Here is an 18,645-nt window from a genome sequence, read left to right on the forward strand (position 1 = left end):
GAAACGAAACTGCACTAGTGCACATTGGTGTGATGCAACAAGCCTTTCTAGTTTACTTCCCATAATTTTCTTTCTTTCATTAAAAACTTTATGACAGGATAAATGTATATAGATTGTTTCTTTATTTTTTCACTCTGTCAAAATCATTAACATTCATTTTTTATGTGTGCAATTTGATTTCATAGCATTTGCAGTAACTAAGCACTTATTTTAAGAATTAAATTCTAAGTGCAAGAAGCTCTCATATAGTGCAAGAACTAGTTTCTTGCCATGGGATCTGAGTGCTTTGACCCTAAGAAAGTTCAAGCCCTTGCAGGAAGTAAAATGCCTTTAGTAAAGACACCATTTATACCCTCCACATAAATCCTTGTTCCTGCACTAGTGCAAGCAGACTACGATAGTGCAGGACAAATTAATGCAAGAAGGAAATCTCTAAAGGAGCAGGTTTAAAGGGCCCATTTGATGAGACTGCTAAGTGTCTCTACTAAAGGAAAACACACACTTAGTAGTTAAACAATAGTTAGCTAGAGTGATTGCCACTTTATTTATAAATCCCTTTTGCAAATGCATTCTTCCTCGTTCTAGTCTTAGATTATTTTGATGGTTCAAGTTGCCTTTTTCTCTTTCTAAGTTTGATTCTACAATCTTTCCTTTAAAGAAAGTATGGATTTATATTAGAAATATTCATACCATCTCTGGCATTGCTTGTGCTTCGTCTCTAATTTTATGAATCCCCCGGGTTGACAATTTAAGTGTTGAGGAGTTTGCTTAAGTGTAATTCCTACACCCAACAGTCGCATTTCTAACTGTCTTTGCTAAAGAAAAACACACACTCAGTAGTTAAACAATAGTTAGCTAGAGTGATTGCCAATTTATATCTAAATCCCTTTTGCAAATGCATTCTTCCTTGTTCTAGTATTAGATTATTTTGATGGTTCAAGTTGCCTTTTTCTCTTTCTAAGTTTGATTATGCAATCTTTCCTTTAAAGAAAGTATGGATTTATATTAGAAATATTCATACCATCTCTGGCATTCCCTGTTCTTCATCTCTAAGTTTACGAATCCCATGGGTTGACAATTTAAGTGTTGAGGAGTTTGCTTAAGTGTAATTCCTACGCCCAACATTTTGGCGCCATTGCCGAGGAGGCGATTTGATTTGGTAAGACTTTTCTGATTATACAATAGAGGTAAATTTTCCTTTATTTTTGCAGTATTGTTTGGAAATATTCTTTGAAGAAATTTTACTGGTGTTGATTGATTTCTGACAAAATTTTTTATTAGAAGTTGTTTTGTTACTTTTCTTTCTTTTTTGAAATGAATGCGTAGAAAAGGTAAGGGTTCAAAGCCCACTAAGGGCCGAAAGAATTCTGAAAACAATTCTCATAATAGGTCTCCTTCTGTGAGCAGGAAGCCCAATCCAATTCAAACCCATCACGCAGGAACATTCCACCGGGATTCTAGTGACAACAACTCAAGTGTGGTTCAATATGTTGGGAGAAAAAGGGAAACAATGGCAGACCATGAAGATCATGTGGAAGGGATTGGTGAAAAACAGGTAAGTAGGGAACAATCCACTTTTGTGTTTCCAATTGTGGACCCTAATACTATGGCACAAATGAAGAATATTCCACCATCAGCTCTCCCTCATTTCCATGGTAAATTTCATGAATATCCTGACTCTTTTTTATTCGAGTTTTATATTTTGTGTAGAAGTTATGATTATTCAACTGATGCTCAGAAGCTAAGATTGTTTCCTGTTACTCTCAAGGGCTCAGATCTACGCTGATTTATGGGGTTAGGAGGAAACACTATAGCTTTTTGGGATTAGATGAAGAGATTTTTTTTGTCTAAATATCAAGAATACTGCAAAACTCGGGACATGCAGGATGATGATGAAACTCTTGAATATTACCTAGAAAGAATTTTTTATATTTTACAAAGGTTGAAACTTAAGCTTGATTCCAATGCTATTAGAACCTTGTTCTTAAGAGGACTTACTAATAATGTTAGAAATAATTTAAATATGTTAGGACAAGGTGATATTTCTCCGCAAACTTTTGAACAAATTTGTGAATTATGCAGGAAATTTTTAAGAAAGTAGTATAGATCTGGTAGAGGAACTCGAAACAGAAATAGAAAAACCGAATCTACTGATGCTATGATTATTGGACTAGAAAATAAAATGGAAAACATGAAAATTGATATAATGAACACTGTTACCAAACAGTTGGACTTTTTACAATTTCAACAAAAACTCATAAAGGAACAAGAGTGATTATGTATTTTCTGTCCTAAATGTAGAGACAAACATCCTCCTAAAGAGTGTCCACTTAATTTGAAAGAATCTAATAAGTGTGCTATTTGTGCGGAAGACCATATTACAGAAAAATGTACCTCTATACCAGGACTTAAAGCTATATTTACAGGGGGACAGCCTGAATCTGAATACTTGTATGCTATGGTAGCAAAAAGAAATTGGCCTCAGGTAGGTGCAGGTATGGCTCCTGAATTTTCTCCAAACTATTTTTGTTATAATTCACATGCATATTCTTATCCTAACACTAATCAGCAGTGGCAATATGGGAATCAATATCAGCATGGGCAACCTTCTCAACCATGGCAACAGGGTTGGAGAGGGCCAACTCATTCTACATATTCCTACTAGCCACCCATGCAGTCATATCCATCTACACATACACCTTATTCAATGCCTCAACTTCTGAGTCAATCTACTCTACCATTACCTTTACCTCAACCTTTTCGACCTCCTAAGTTGCTTGCTAAACCTATGCCCAATCCTAACAATAATAAAGAAGTGCAAATGATCTATGTAGCAAACCCACCTGTATTCAAGTACTAGTCTATTCCAGTTGGGGTTCATGATATTCAATTAAGATCAGGAAGGACTGTAACATCAGAAAATCAGAAGCAACCTAGAGTGATTGTTGAAGAGAAAGAAGAAGAGGAAACTCTTAATCATTCTTTGAAAGCTGTCACTAAGCAGCCCTTACCCTCTGAATCCTTGCCATCTTCTTCCAACTAGCCTCCCTTCCCAGAGAGGCTAGTAATGGAAAGAAGTGAGCTTATTTCTAAGACTAGCTTGGCATTGGAGCTTTAGAATCTTTTCATTAAGATACCTCTGCTTCAAGCCATTAAAGAGATCCCTATTTGTACCAATATTATTAAGTAAATCTGTCTCAAGAAACCTGGGAGGAAGAGATTAGAACCCCAAACCATTCAATTTGTTGGTAGGGTAGCAGAGTTGATGACAGGATGTGTGTCTATGGAAAAATATATTGATCCCAGAAACCCTATTGTCTCAGTTCAGATTGGTAATGTCCTTGTCTCTAATGTTCTTATAGACCTGAAGGCAGCCATTAATCTCATGACTAAGCAAACCATGGATCAACTTTGCTTATCTCATCTTCGCCCTACTCCCACTGTGCTTGAATTAGCGGATAGATCTAATATTAAGCCAGAAGGAGTATTGGACGATGTGATCATCTCATTAGATTCTTAGGAATATCCTACTGATTCCATTTTGCTTCAGCCAAAGAATCTAGTAGGAGGACATCCCTTGATCTTGGGTCGACCATGGCTTGCTACAGTTGATGCATATATTTGATGTCTCTCCAGTGATATGTATATTTCGCATGGAGATTCTAGGAATAAAGTTACCTTATACCCCCCTGCCAGATCCATTTAGGACCCTTGAGATACTTTATGGTTCGATCAGAGCAATGACGAGGAGACTCAGCCCATTTCCCTTATCCATCAGTATATTGGGTCTTCACAAGAAGATGAGATTCAAGATTTCTTGAATAATCTAGACACTATGCCTAATTTTGAGCTATTGAGCCAAATTTTCAACCTAGATTTTCAAGATAATCATGATTCTCATTCTTCTGTACCGCTGCATTTGACCACCCCCTTGAGTACTATTGAGCTTGATACTACTCTTGTTGAGATTAGCCCCGGTAAATCCTTGTATATTAGTTCAGATTTGGACTCATCTCAGCAAGCGCAACTTGTGAATTTGTTGCAAAACCGTCTTAGTGCCTTTGCTTGGGGTTATGAAGATATGAAGGGTATTCCTCCTGAAACTTGTACACATCACATCTATATTCAGGAAGGAGCCCGACCTGTCTGACAACCCCAAAGGTGAATGAGTCCAGCTCTAAGAGATATTGTGAAGGAAGAAGAACAGAAACTCTTGGATGCTGGTTTTATCTATCCTATTTCCGACAGTCAGTGGGTATCCCCATTAGTGCTAGTACCTAAGAAAGATGGAAGATGGCATATTTGTATTGATTATCGAGAATTAAACAAAGCCAATCTCAAAGATTATTTCCCTCTCCCTTTCGTTGACCAAGTGCTTGGTACCCTTGCAAGAAAGAAATATTTTTCATTTTTGGATGGCTTCAGTGGTTATAACCAGATACAGATTGCACCCGAAGATCAAGATAAAACTACTTTTACATGTCCATGGGGTACATTTGCTTATAGAGTGCTTCCCTTTGGTTTATGTAATGCCCCAGCCACCTTTCCAAGGGTAGTCCTGGCCATTTTTGCTAATCTAGAATTTGTAGAAATTTATATGGATGCCTTTTCTGTGTTTGATGATTCTTTTCAGGAAGCTCTCTGAAATCTGGAAAAAGTACTTCTTCATTGTCAGGAAGCCCATCTTGCCTTGAGTGACAAGAAATGTAGATTAATATGCAAAGCGAGAGTGGTACTTGGCCATTTGATTTCTGGTACAGGTATCCAGGTTGATCCAGCAAAGATCGAAATCATTCTGCATCTTCCTTCACCCAAAACTCAAAGGGAAGTAAGAGGTTTTTTAGGACATGCTGGTTATTATAGGAGATTCATTGAAATTTTTTCTAAGATAGATGCCCCTCTTTTCCGACTTGTAGCTAAGGATAGTGAATTTTCTTGGACCACAACTTGCCAACAGTCTTTTGGAACATTAAAGGAAAAGTTAGTACGTGCACCAGTTTTGCGAGGTCCTAACTGGTCTCTGCCTTTTCACATTTCCTCTGATGCTTTAGATTTCGCTATTGGCAAAGCCTTAGGACAAGAGGAAAATAAACAATCCTATGTTATTTATTATATTAGTAATAATTTGTCTTTCACTGAATTAAATTATACAGTTACAAAGAAAGAGCTTTTAGCTGTAATTTTTGCAATTAATAAGTTCAAACACTATATTACAAGATATGAAGTATTTGTACATACTGATCATTCCGTGATCAAATATTTGATGAATAAGCCATTAACTAGTGGTAGAGTGATTAAGTGGTTACTATTGTTGCAGGAATTTAATATTACTATTGTTGATAGACCAGGAAAATCTAATGTTGTAGCATATTTTCTTTCTAGATTAGATAATCCTAGTGAAGCAACTCCTGTTAATGATGATTTTCCGGATGAACATATTTTTGCTATGTCAACTGATTCACCGTGGTTTGTTGACATTGTCAATTACTTGGTTATTGGGAAAACACCACCCCACTTGTCCGCTCGTGAAAAGCGGAGTATTGTTTAGAAAAGTGTTGGATATTCCTGGATTCAAGGAGATCTCTTTTACACTGGTCCAGATCTGATTATTCGTAGGTGTGTAAGAGAGGAGGAAGTGTTTGACATCTTCAAATCTGCTCATGATGAACCTTGTGGAGGCCACTTCACTGATAAGCAGACTGCATATAAAGTATTGGGTGCTCGTTACTTTTGGCCTTCCTTGTTTAAGGATGCTAAATAGTATGTCAGGCATTGTGGTAGTTGTCAGTGGATGGGCCAGCCTAATCAAACCAATGAAATTCCTTTATGACCCCAGGTTATGATTAAGCCATTTGAAAAATGGGCTATTGATTTTATAGGGCCAATAAATCTAACATCATTAAATAAAAATAATATCTTGGTTTGTACAGATTTTGTTATGAAATGGGTAGAAGCTAAAGCTGTTTATTTTGCTACAGAAAAAGTTGTTGGTTTTCTTTTTACTAAAATCTTCACTAGATTTCGTGTTCCTAGAGAAATTGTATCTGACAATGGTCCATAGTTTATTTCGAATCTGGTATAGGGTGTGATGGTGAAATATAAAATCTGGCAAAGGAAATCCATGCCGTATCACCTGCAAGCAAATGACCAGGTTGAATCCACAAACAAAGTGATCGAGTCCATTCTTACAAACATAGTAAATGTGCATCGGAAAGACTGGGCTAAAAGATTACCAGAATCTTTGTGGGTATATAGAACCACTTGGAGAAATAGCACAGGACATACACCATATGAGCTGGTATATGGCAAAAAGGTCTTGTTACCAATTGAATTCCAGATCAAAACTTTCAAAACTGCAGTTCAATTAGGACTAGATCTCTCTGAGGCACAACAACAATGTCTTCTCCAATTAAATGAGTTAGATGAATTTCGTAGGAATCTTGTTCAACAGAACATACTAATTCAATAGCAACACAAAAGCTGGCATGACAAGTCTATTCAAAAAAAGCAATTCCAATTAGGTGATTGGGTGCTCCTTTATGATTCTAGATTTAAAATCTTTAAAGGGAAATTCCATACACGTTAGATGGGACATTATGAAGTGATCTGAGTATTCGAGAATGGAGCAGTAGAAGTTAAAACTATTGATGGACAAAATTCAGTATTTTGGGTTAATGGACACAGGTTAAAGAAGTATTTTCAGCCACCTACCAGGAAATATTTTACACAACAAGTCCAACAGCAATTCGGGATGGTAGTGGTGAATGGTAATACCAACCTTTTGGAAACATGAATTATTCTTCTTCTTAAAAATATAAAATAAAAATAAAAAGAAGTAAATAAAAAATATTTTCATGTAATTATGAAAATCAGTTCGTTGACATGATTGCAGAAGGATCAACCTGAAAACCAGCTTGCTGGCGGGAAGATCAAAAATTTCTAATAAAAAGAAAATGTTGCTTGATCTTTAGATATGCCAGCGTCTACCAAGTAAAAGTAGATTTGGTAAAACCAACCTTTATACAATTGGGGTAATTAGCATGGATATTTTTATTCAAGTAACGCTTAATTTTCGCTGCAGTTATTTTTCTTGCACCAGTGCAGGTATACGTTCCAGACAATTTATGCCTTTCTTCATATTCCACTTCCGTAATATTCCCTCAGTTTTCTTCTTCAATCCCAAAATGATTAACCTTCCCACATTATTCTAAATTTATCTTGTCCGCTTTGAAAAATATCTCACTTTACCCTTCAATTTTTTCCTATCCCACTTTTGTTTATTCCCTCTTTTGGTACTATTCCTGGAATCCCTATAATAGAATTCCTTCCCATTCTAAAATTTCCCTTTTCAAACTTCTTTATTCCCTCATGAATTCATTGCAGGATCTCATGCACAAAGAGCAAAAGGATATGCTCTGAAGCATCAAGAAAAGGCAAAGCAAATTTCTAGTATAAGTTGAGGAAGTCATGTGGAAGTCTAGCCTATATTTTATTTAAATTATCTCTTTTTAGATATTATGCTTGCACTAGTGCAAGCATGTTGTCCTATATGATAAAGCAAGTGGAATGGTACCAACATAATAGCATAATTTAAGCGGTGCAAGCAGACCAGTGCAAGCATGCACCCTGTCAGAAACATAGTACAATTTATTATTTTCATAGCATACATCATAGGAAAGTGGTCATCATGAAAATTTATATGAAGTCCTTTCACTTACCCGACGAGTAATTGTGCTATCATACTAACTAGGGGAAAATTATTTAAAGTACAACGTGTTTTTAAGTTAGGAATCATGATCATTTTTTAATGAATGCTAAGTTCTTTTTGAATTACGAAGGAATGAAGAAATGTTTAAACCGTTGCTTGGACATAATTTCCCCCTATCCGCCATAATCCTAGATGTCCTTCACTCGTAATTATTACCTCACCTAGTCATTAAAACGCCACCGCAAGTACCAATCTGGCCTGATCTCGAAGTTGTCGTGCATCTACGGTGAATGAATAGGTGATAAGATGGAAAGGATGATGGTCAGTTGGGTCTCTATTTATAAGAACTGATTCTCCCGGTGTTGCATGTAAAATTCTCAACTGTTTATAGCCGTTAATCAGTGATGCCTCCTATTCGAAATGAACCCTTGTCTCTCAGTAGGGTAGAATAGACCACCGAGTATCACAATAGTCTTGCAGTATTGCGAGACTTAGGCTTCCTTCAGTTCTTGCAGAAATTTGACGGGCATGATAAAGAAGTGGCTTTACCATTTGCTAGAAATTTCAAAAACGACCGAGTAAAAATTGGGCCTCTCAAATTTAAAGTCACAGAAGAATTTATAGCAGTAGTGACAGGCTTGGAGAATACTGGTGAATAGTGGTTTAAAAATCAGAAACTAGAAAGGAAGCGATGGCAGCGTTTCGTCATCGACAAGAGGATGGAGGTAGAATAAAGGGAAGGAGTTTTGTGCAGTGCCCTATTGGGACAGTGGAAAGACCTCCTTTTCATCTTACAGAAGTTTGCAACCTGTGAGGGAAGATGCTCCCACACTTTTGCATATCATTTTAGAATGTTCCAACATTTTGAAGTCAGCCGACACATCTGGTGGAGGATGACTTTCCCCTATTTTCTGCTTAAGATCTTAGAAAAAATGGCCAAAGGTGTGTGGGATGAACGGGCAGACCAGGCTGACACAAAGATATATCACCACGGCCTGATAAAAATTCTGGTCCTGAAACAACTAGAAGTTAAAGGCATGACATGGGAGGCGTTGTTAAAACAGCTGCATAAAGAGACAGCTACTGGAAAGGAGACAGAGGACCCCACCAGCACAAGTAAGGGCCCGAGTAAAAATGAAAAAGGGAGTCCTTCTTGCACTAGTGCAAAAAGGAAATGATCGGAAAAATCAATAGAAGAAAAGGCCCCATCTTCAAATAAGAAGATAGCTAGCGCACCTGTTGAAGAGACTCCTTCTATGCCACCAGTACAGGCACAAACCCCCGAAAATGACAACCTGTCAGTCCTTGCGGATGCAGAAAAATTTGCAGAGGTCGAAGATGATGCTCTATTGGCCAATTTCATTAAAAAGCCCTGGAAAAAGAATAAAGTGTCTGATGCAGGCAAAGAACCACAATCCCCACAGGGCGTTGAATCCCCTCCTGCACCAGTACAAGAAGAAGCACCAGAAGAAGAAGAAGATGAAGCAAAAGAAGGAGAGGCAGGCGAGGAAGAACCAAAAGAAGAAGAAGAAGCAGAATAAGAAGAAGAAGAAGAAGAAGAACCCGAAGAAGCAGAAGAAGAAGAAGAAGCAGAAGAAGGAGAGGCAGGAGAAGAAGAACCAGAAGAAGAAGAACCAGAGGGGGAAGAATCAGAAGAAGAGGGACTAGAGGAAGAAGAATTTCCTGATGTAACCATGAGGGATATTGAGGCCACTGAGGAAGACACAACCCCTGCTAAAATAGAAAAAGAAAAAGATTTGGTAACTCCTACTGCTCGGGTAGTTGAGCTAGAGCTTCAAGTGCAGAACTCAAAATAGCTTATATCTAAAGCACAAGAGGATAAAGAATAGAGTAGAGGATAATTGACGAAAGAGATCCAGAAAAAGAAAAGAGAAGTTAAAGTCTGGAAGTACCGAGTTGCGCAATGTTTCAAGAGACTTAAAAAGGTGACAAAGAAACTAAAGAACATCATAAAGAAGAAGTCTGAAACATTGCAGGCTGATGATAGTATGCTAGAGCAGGCTTGAGCTGGAATGCTCAAAGTTTTTACGTCTTTTGTAAAGGTAAAGAGTTGTGTGAGGAAAGACAATGGTTTAGGGATGGGAGGATGTTAGCCCCCTAATTTTCTCTCTTTTTTCCATTTTCCCCTTCCTAAATCATAACCATTTATCGTTGTTTTACTTCTCTTATACACCCTCATCTTGCACTAGTCCAAGAGCGATGACATATTTCGTATGAACTTTATTTTTCATATCTTTAACCTAACTTAACATTAATTAGTCATTTATTACATGATTTATTGCTTATAATCACTCTTCGTAACTTATCGATATCTCCAATGTTTATTTGGTAGTCATGTACTTATCGTGACCACTGATCCTAGTGCAGGATCGAATCTTGCACTAGTTTCAGCACATCAAATCCTAGCAGCAGATCCAAACATCCTTGATCACCACCTCATTTTGAGCAGCTTCAGCCATGATAGCAAGATAGATCTAAAGGCAACCGAGCTCCAGCCACGACAGCAAGGTCGATACAAAGGAAACTGAGATCGATTTTATGAAGAGAGAACAACTGGAGATTGGCTACGGCCAGTTCTATTGAATTGTTTAATTTTGAAGGCCGAAAATCTAAATTCTGCATTTGGTTATGTTATTGGTTAAACGATATTTTTGGCCTTCGGCCAAAGATCTATATAATGAAGAATGTAAATAGGATGAGATAGTTTTCTGGATAGAAGTTTTGTACAGAACAAAGATACAGCCAGAGAGGCAGTAACAGGTTGTTGTGTTTTGTTATCGCCCGAATCTGGGCTGGACTATGTATTCACGCATGTATTTTCCTTAGTGAATTGATAAAAATGGAGCTCCACCTCATGTTTTAGAAATTGCATTTCTGTTTTTGGAAGTTGATGAATTGATTAAAGTGTTGAGTAGCATTTCTATTTGAAAGGGAAACAAGGTGGTTGGCTAGGGCCCAGCTAACCCAGCACGTTTACCCTATTTCGTGTTTCTTGTAATTTGTGTTTATGTTTTCAAGTGTGATTTAATTTCAAGAACATGCATTCTTGTCTGAGTGAAAGAGGATCCGTTGTGTGAAGTAGCTAGATTTCCTTTTCCAGCACCTGATTTCGGATTGGTATTCCCGCCTGGTCCAAGTACGAGAAATAAACCTGCACCAGTGCATGTTGGTGTGCTATTCCTTTTCTACAGTTCTGTTTGATTGGTCTTCCCGCCTAGTCCAAGCAAGAGAAATAAACCTGAACCATTTCACGTTAGTGTGCTATTCCTTTTCTGTAGTTTTGTTTGGTCGGTTTTCCCCGCTTGGTCCAAGCAGGAGAAATAAACCTATACCAACGCACGTTGGTGTGATGCAACAAGACTTTCTAGTTTACTTCCCACAATTTTCTTGCTTTCATTAAACACTTTATGACAGGATAAATTTATATGGATTGTTTCTTTATTTCTGCACTCTGTCAAAATCAGAAACATTCATTTTTTATGTGCACAATTTGATTTCACAACACTTGCTGTAACTAAGCACTTATTTTAAGAATTAAATGCTAAGTGCAAGAAGCTCTGATCTGGTGCAAGAACTAGTTTCTTGCCACGGGATCTGAGTGCTTTGAACCTAAGAAAGTTCAAGCCCTTGTAGGAAGTAAAAGGCCTTTAGTAAAGACACCATTTATACCCTCCACATAAATCCTCGTTCCTGCACTAGTGCAAGCAGACTACGATAGTGCAGGACAAATTAATGCAAGAAGGAAATCTCTAAAGGAGCAGGTTTAAAGGGCCCATTTGATGAGACTGCTAAGTGTCTCTGCTAAAGGAAAGCACACACTTAGTAGTTAAACAATAGTTAGCTAGAGTGATTGCCACTTTATTTATAAATCCCTTTTGCAAATGCATTCTTCCTCGTTCTAGTCTTAGATTATTTTGATGGTTCAAGTTGCCTTTTTCTCTTTCTAAGTTTGATTCTGCAATCTTTCCTTTAAAGAAAGTATGGATTTATATTAGAAATATTCATACCATCTCTGGCATTGCTTGTGCTTCGTCTCTAATTTTATGAATCCCCCGGGTTGACAATTTAAGTGTTGAGGAGTTTGCTTAAGTGTAATTCCTACACCCAACAGTCGCATTTCTCGCCGAGGTTCAATATGCCCACAGAGCCAAGTATAGGATTAAATGCCAATTTCTTTTATGAACTCCAATAATTCTCTGCAACATGCGCTTAAGGACCTTGTTGATGGCCTCAACTTGTCCATTAGCTTGCGAGTAGTATGGAGTAGAACTATCATGTGACAGTCCTAACTTGGCAGTCAACTCAGCGATCATATGATTGGGAAAATGTGATCCATGATCTGTAACTATGGCTTGTGGTACACCAAACCTAGCAACCCATGGTTGAAGAGAAATAAAGCAGTCGTTTCACCACTGTTGTTCAATATTGGAATCGCCTTGGCCCATTTGGTAAGTTAGTCAACGACAACTATAATATACCCATGCCCCCCGACCGAGGTGGGGTTACATGTCATAAAGTCAATGCCCCATTTGGCGAATGGGCCAACAACAATGAATAGATGCAATGGTGTAGGTGGTAATCTAGTTTTTTGGTCATATATCTAGCATGCATGATAGCTTCTGACAGCAATAATGCAATCTTTGAATATGGTTGGCCAGAAGTAACCAGCACGGAGAATTCTCTGCAGAATATCATACCTAGCTAAGTGTCCACCACAAGCACTTGAATGACATTCCTTCAAAGCTTTCTTGGCTTCTTCATGAGTGAGGCACCTACGTAAAATCGTATCGACACCACGGTGATAAAGCATATCACCAATGATCAAATAACTTTGGCTTGGTATCGGGTATGTCGTTGTTCAGAGCAAGAGGTATTAGGTCGGAAAGCTTGGGTCTGGAGATAGACCAATATATCTCCATACCATGGATCACTTGACGAGATAAGAAACAGAGACTCATCCAAGGTTGATGCTTTTGATGTTGAATCAGTGGAGGATGAGGGAAGGTCGCAAAGTAATTCAGCAAAAACAAAAGATTTCTTTGACTTAGATTTGATGATTTCCAAATCAAACTCCTGCAAAATAACTATGCATTTTGAATATTTTCCCCTAGTAATTGACGTGACAAAATGTATGTCATAGGGTTGCAATCCGAAACAATAATAGTTTTACGGAGGAGGATGTAATGGAAAATCTCTACATAGCTTGAACGATTGTCAAAGCTAATTTTTCGACATAATAGTACTTACTTTCTGTATCGTTGAGATTACAACTCAAGCAATAAATAGGATGTTCAATTCCACTTTCTTCTTGGACTAAAACCATGCCAATGGTTGTATCTGCAGCAATGAGATACAGGTAATAGTACTTTTGATAGTTTGGGGCATACATTAATGATGCTCTAATCAGGGAATCTTTAAGAGCATCAAAGGAAGCTTGTGCAACCTAATCCCAGTGGAAGGGTACCTCTTTCTTCAATAGACAAGTAAAACCTTTAGCCAATTTAGCATAGTTTGGAATGAACCTCCTCGGAAAGTTTGCCTTCCCTTGAAGTCTCTGTAATTGTAATAAGTTTAAAGGTGGAGGCAAGTCAAAGATTGCCTAAACCTTAATTTGATTGAGTTGAATTCCATCTTTCAAGACCACGAATCCAAGCAATCGACTAGAGCCAACACAAAACAAACACTTGTGCAGATTAAGTCGTATCTTGTAGTGTCGGCACCGTAAAAATATTGCTCTCAAATGTTGCGGGTGATTAGTCTGCTTTCGTGAATGAGTAGGAAAATCATCAAAATAAGGTTGAACAATGTGCTTGATGTCATGGAAGGCATAATTCATTGCCCTCTGAAATGTAGCCCATGCATTCTTCAAACCAAAAGGTAACTTTCGATAGGTGAATGTGCCCCACGGACAAATAAAATCTCTTTTAGATTGGTCCTATGTGCAGATATTGATTTGAGTGTAGCCAGAAAATCCATCCATGAATGAGAAGATGGCACATTCGTCAATAATCTGGTCAATAAAGGCTGTAGGATAATTGTATTTTGGACATGCTTGATTTACATCCCTATAATCGACGCACACTCGAATTGTCTGTTAGATACCCAATCGGTAAGAGGTACAGGGAAAATGAAGCTAGCACGCAAAAGTTTTTCAACCTCTGCTTTAATGGCAACGACTTTCTTTGGATGAACAGGTCGAAGCTGCTGTCGTACTAATTTCACTTTAGGGTACATTTTGATTTCATGTTCAACAATGCTTGAGTCAATTCGTGGCATCTCCTCGCAAGACCATGCAAAAATATCTCTAAATTCACGAAAGAGAGCATGGTAATTATCAAGTTCCAATGGAGAAAAATATTTGCCGATATGAATGTTTTCTACAATGTTAGGCTTGGTTGAAATGTTTATAGAAATTATTTCTTCTATGTTTGACAAATTATGCTCAGAATCTACAGTATCTACTCTAACAGAATTCAACAGGAAATCAACAATTGATGGGTGGTTTAGCTCATTTGAATAATCTTCGATGTCATCTGGAAGATGGGAATGATGATGATAATCTTCCCATGGTTCCTCTCCTATCATTATTGGTTGTATGATTCCTTCGTCTATAGAATGTATACGTGAAAAAAGATCCGAAGAGGTACCATATTCTAACGACCTATCTACCCATATAATTGTTGAGTGTGGATTTGGGTTTGCCGCAAAATCCCTTAAGATTGATTGCTATGATGATTCAATGGAGCTTAATGGCATCACCTCAATATTACTATCAAATTCAACTTGGTTGGTAATCCTCCTTAAATTAGATGAGGTGGAGGAAATCATATTGCAAGTCTCTACTCTTGCCACTTCCACCAAATCAGATGGTGACAGAAGGGTAAAAGTACCCATCAGGGAAGGATCTTTAAAGAGACCTACTCCAACACTTTGAAGTGACAGCGGGGGTCCATGTACCAACGGAATGCTTCCCGTAGCCTGTGAATTGCTGACAAAGAAGGCTAGCTAATCAATGACTATGATTCCACTCTTAAAAGGGAACGTAATAGTACGAAAGTAGGTGGAAACCATAGAATTCATAGCATATACCCAAGGCCTTCCCAGTAAAATGTTGTAATCAAGGGGTCTGTCAACTACCTCAACTTCAACAGTAACTATTTTTCCCCCAAGTTTGATTTGTAGGTTACTCAAAATCCCACATGGAGTATATGTTCTTCCATCGAAAGCTTTCAACGTGGTTGGTGATCGTGACAACGACAATGAACCAAATGTTTTCCAGTAGCTCATGGACATAATGCAAATAGATGCCCCCTCATCAATAATAGTTCGGTGAACATTATTATTCAGAGCTTTTACTTGGATTAGGAAAGCTAATTGCGTCGGTAACTATGGTGAATATCCCACATGGTTAAAAACCACAAGATTTGAATCCGAAAGATCTATTCGCCTATTGTTGACAGTATTGCCTGCTTTTGGGAGGGACAGTTTTGCAATACCTTGAGTGTCGACATAGCAAAAGGCGATTGAGCAATATCTTCACTATGTTGTAATTTTGAGCTCCTCGAGCCCGAGGGTTGAATGTCGATTTGTGCACAACTCCCTTTGGTGGTTTTATTGTCAATTCAGGTACAATGGGTGGAACAACTTTAGATGAAGTCGAAGTCGAAGGGTTAGGTTGATCAGTGGCCTGATTATTCGACGACGACGATGGATTTCCATATTCTTTGTTTCTTTTTGACACCAAAACTTCGTGTTGTGGCTTTGTGATGGATAACATGAGTACTTGGGATGTGGAAGCATGGTCTGTTGCAACCAAATGTGTCTCCGGTGTCGAAAACGGATCAGTAAACACTGCCGATGTGTTTGAAGTCTTTAAAAGTTTAGAGACCTCAGAGCGATGTGGACAATCTCTTGTAAAATGCTCATCATTATATATCAGACATGGATAATGAGGTTTCCTTGCCGAAGTAGAGGAATCAAATGATTTCTCTAGAGGGGAATTTTGTTGTTTTTTATTTTTCCCCTTTTTATTTCTCCCTTGTTGCTTTGGATTTTTTCCTTTTTCAGATGATACGACATTAATCTCGGAGGCAAGAGTATTTTTTGATGCATTGGTAGTTTGATTAGAAACAAAAAGTGCTTGACCAGATGGTCTTCCTATTGTTTGTGGGCTTGAAGAACCAATCAGACTGTCGTCGGCATGAGAGTCCTTACTCGATTTTAGAGGTGGAGGAACAGTGAAAGCTGGTCATGGTGCATTGGGAATTTTATCATAAAGTGTGCCGAATTTTGTGTAAATCAAATCCAAGTATTGGGCATGAGCAATAACTTACTCTTCTGTGACAACTCCACCTTTTTCCACATCCTCGGTGATTGATGGCAACAAGGATTTTATGAACCACTAAGCTAAAAGTTGATCGGGAACATATGTCTTAACCATTCGACGACGCCGCCACCACTCATGAATATGATCAAATATATGGGTAGCAGTAGTCTATTTAAAGTTGGTTAGGAGTTCCATTCCAGTCTCGTATCTCATAGGTAACTCGAAGTGGGTCAAAAATGTAGTGGCTAAAGTGGTGAAATTATCAAAAGAAGCTCTTGGTAATTCAGTGTACCGTTTAGCAACTGGACCAGTAAGTGTTCTTTGGAAAAGACGAAGTCTGACAGAATCATCATTTAAGGAGTTTGATGAACACCACAAATGAAAGGTCATAACATGATTTGATGGGTCTTCTGTAGGATTTCCATTAAATTTTGGAATGTGAGATGGTAACTTATGTGGAATTACCAACCACCAAGGTTCATATAAGATTGGATCATTAGTAAGCTGATTTAAATCTAGTAATTCTAAAGTTGCTACAATTGGAAATTTTCGATTCAAGTCAGGTCAAGCATACTCAGGATATGATGGAATTGCCTGAGAAATAGGTCTTTGCATACCGACATAGGGCATCTACATTTGGTAACCTTGGTATGGTTGTTGAACAAAACTAGTATAAGGTGGTTGTTGATAACCAGGTTGAATGTGTGGCTGTCCATAACCTGCAAAGCCTTGTTGACCAGGACCTTGGTAAGCTTGAGATTGACCAAAACCAAGTTGATACTATGGAACAAGACCAAACTGGGGTTGGAATTGCTAGAATTGGGGTTGTTGAAATTGAGGCTGCCACGGTTGTTGAATCAACTGTTGTTGTTGTTGGTACAACTATTTTTGTTGTTGGTAAAATTGTTGTTGATTTAATGGTTGTTATTGTCCAACAATGAAAGGTTGGCCAGGTTGTGAATAAACTATACTAGTGTAAGCCTGGGTTAGTCCAGATAAGGGTATACTAACCTGAAGTTTTTGCTGAACTCCAGAAACAAGTGGTTGTTGCACAACAACTTGAGGAGCTTGAACTTCTTGACTTGAAACTTGTGATTTCAAGGTAGAATGATCAGTTTGTACCTGTTGAGATACAACAGTTTGAACCTGTGACTGTGGTGCAGTAGTACAACAGGTGTAGTGGGAATAGTTGACATAGTTTTCATTAGTTGTGTTGGATACACAAGCCTTGGTTGAACTGGCATTTTTGGTTGCCATTAAGAAACTCTAATTCCAGAGTGACGTGAATACTGTGGGATATTACCATATGGTAGTCCCCCAGAATGAGGAGGATACGGTGAATAAGAATATTGCTCTCCATATGGTGGAAATCCAGTATTTAATGGATACATAGGTCTTTGTTGACTAGATTGCCTAGCTTGATACTGCTATGCAGGATCAAACTGTTGAGTTCCCATTAGAGAAGAACTAGGTAAAATTCTGGTTGAGGACATGGGTGATGACCATGGTGTAGAAGCAACCCCTGAGTGGGTTCCAAACAATGATTGGTAACCAACCGCGAAGGACAATTCATCATACAGGTGTGACTCAGGTGTGGTAAAAAACACCGAAGAAGTTACAACAGAAGATTTTGCTATAGCTGCATCAGATGATACAGTTTCAGATGTTGATGATTGTTCAGCCATAGCTAACTGACCCAAAAGTTGTCCTAAAGAATCGACGAGTACTTGAAAAGAAGCAGGATCAAATGAAGCGAAAAAAGCAAGAGTATTAGGGTAAAGATAACGCCCAGTTCTAAAGTGAAACGGGGTTCCAGGTGTGGAACCTTATTCTAATTCCTCCTCTATAGCAATTAAACCTGGCGAAAGAACTTCACTGGTAGATCCGTAAAAGATTTTTGGTGTGGATGAAGTTTAAGTTTCAATAGTTACAGATGTTGGAGGGGTAACTGGTTGATCATCTTTCGATAAAGTAACAACTTCTAAATGTTCAAATTCGAAGTCCAGATGTTCGGGTAAATGAACAACAGTTTTAGAAATAGATTCCTAAACAACTTTAGGTTCAGATGTAACTTCTGTTTGAACTAGGATAGATTCTGGATTAAATTCTAGTTGAACTGATTCAAGTTCAGAAGTACTTTCTTCTTGATAAATTTCAAGTTGAGAATCAACTTGTTGTTGAACAACTTTGGTTATTGTTTCACTAGGATCAATGCTAATGTCCTCAGGTAATTGTGAAACTTCTTTTTCAGGAACATGTGTACTAGAAATAGTTAGAGTAACTGGAGTCTTTGTACTTACCGAAACAAATGATTCAGGTAACTCAGATGAAGAAATAGGAGTTCTTAATGTACTAGACTCAGTTAAGTGAGACCGCTTTGCCCGAATTGGTGTTGCTTCGGGAGGTAAAGGTGGTTTTCTCGCTCTTGTCTGCGAACGATGGGGTATGGGTTGATGTTCCTCCACGATTGTTGATTAATTTTATTATCAAAAAAGAAATTAAAAAAAGGGTTATACTAGGAAAAAGGTTTACCTTGCAACTGTGAATTGTAGAATACCTCCCGGTGAACCAAGAAGTATGGGCAGGCAAT

The sequence above is a fragment of the Pinus tabuliformis genome, chromosome 1_1 (assembly GCF_031772625.1).
Source record: "Pinus tabuliformis cultivar Carrire ecotype Pingquan chromosome 1_1, CPIR1, whole genome shotgun sequence".
Classification (NCBI taxonomy): Eukaryota; Viridiplantae; Streptophyta; class Pinopsida; order Pinales; family Pinaceae; genus Pinus; species Pinus tabuliformis.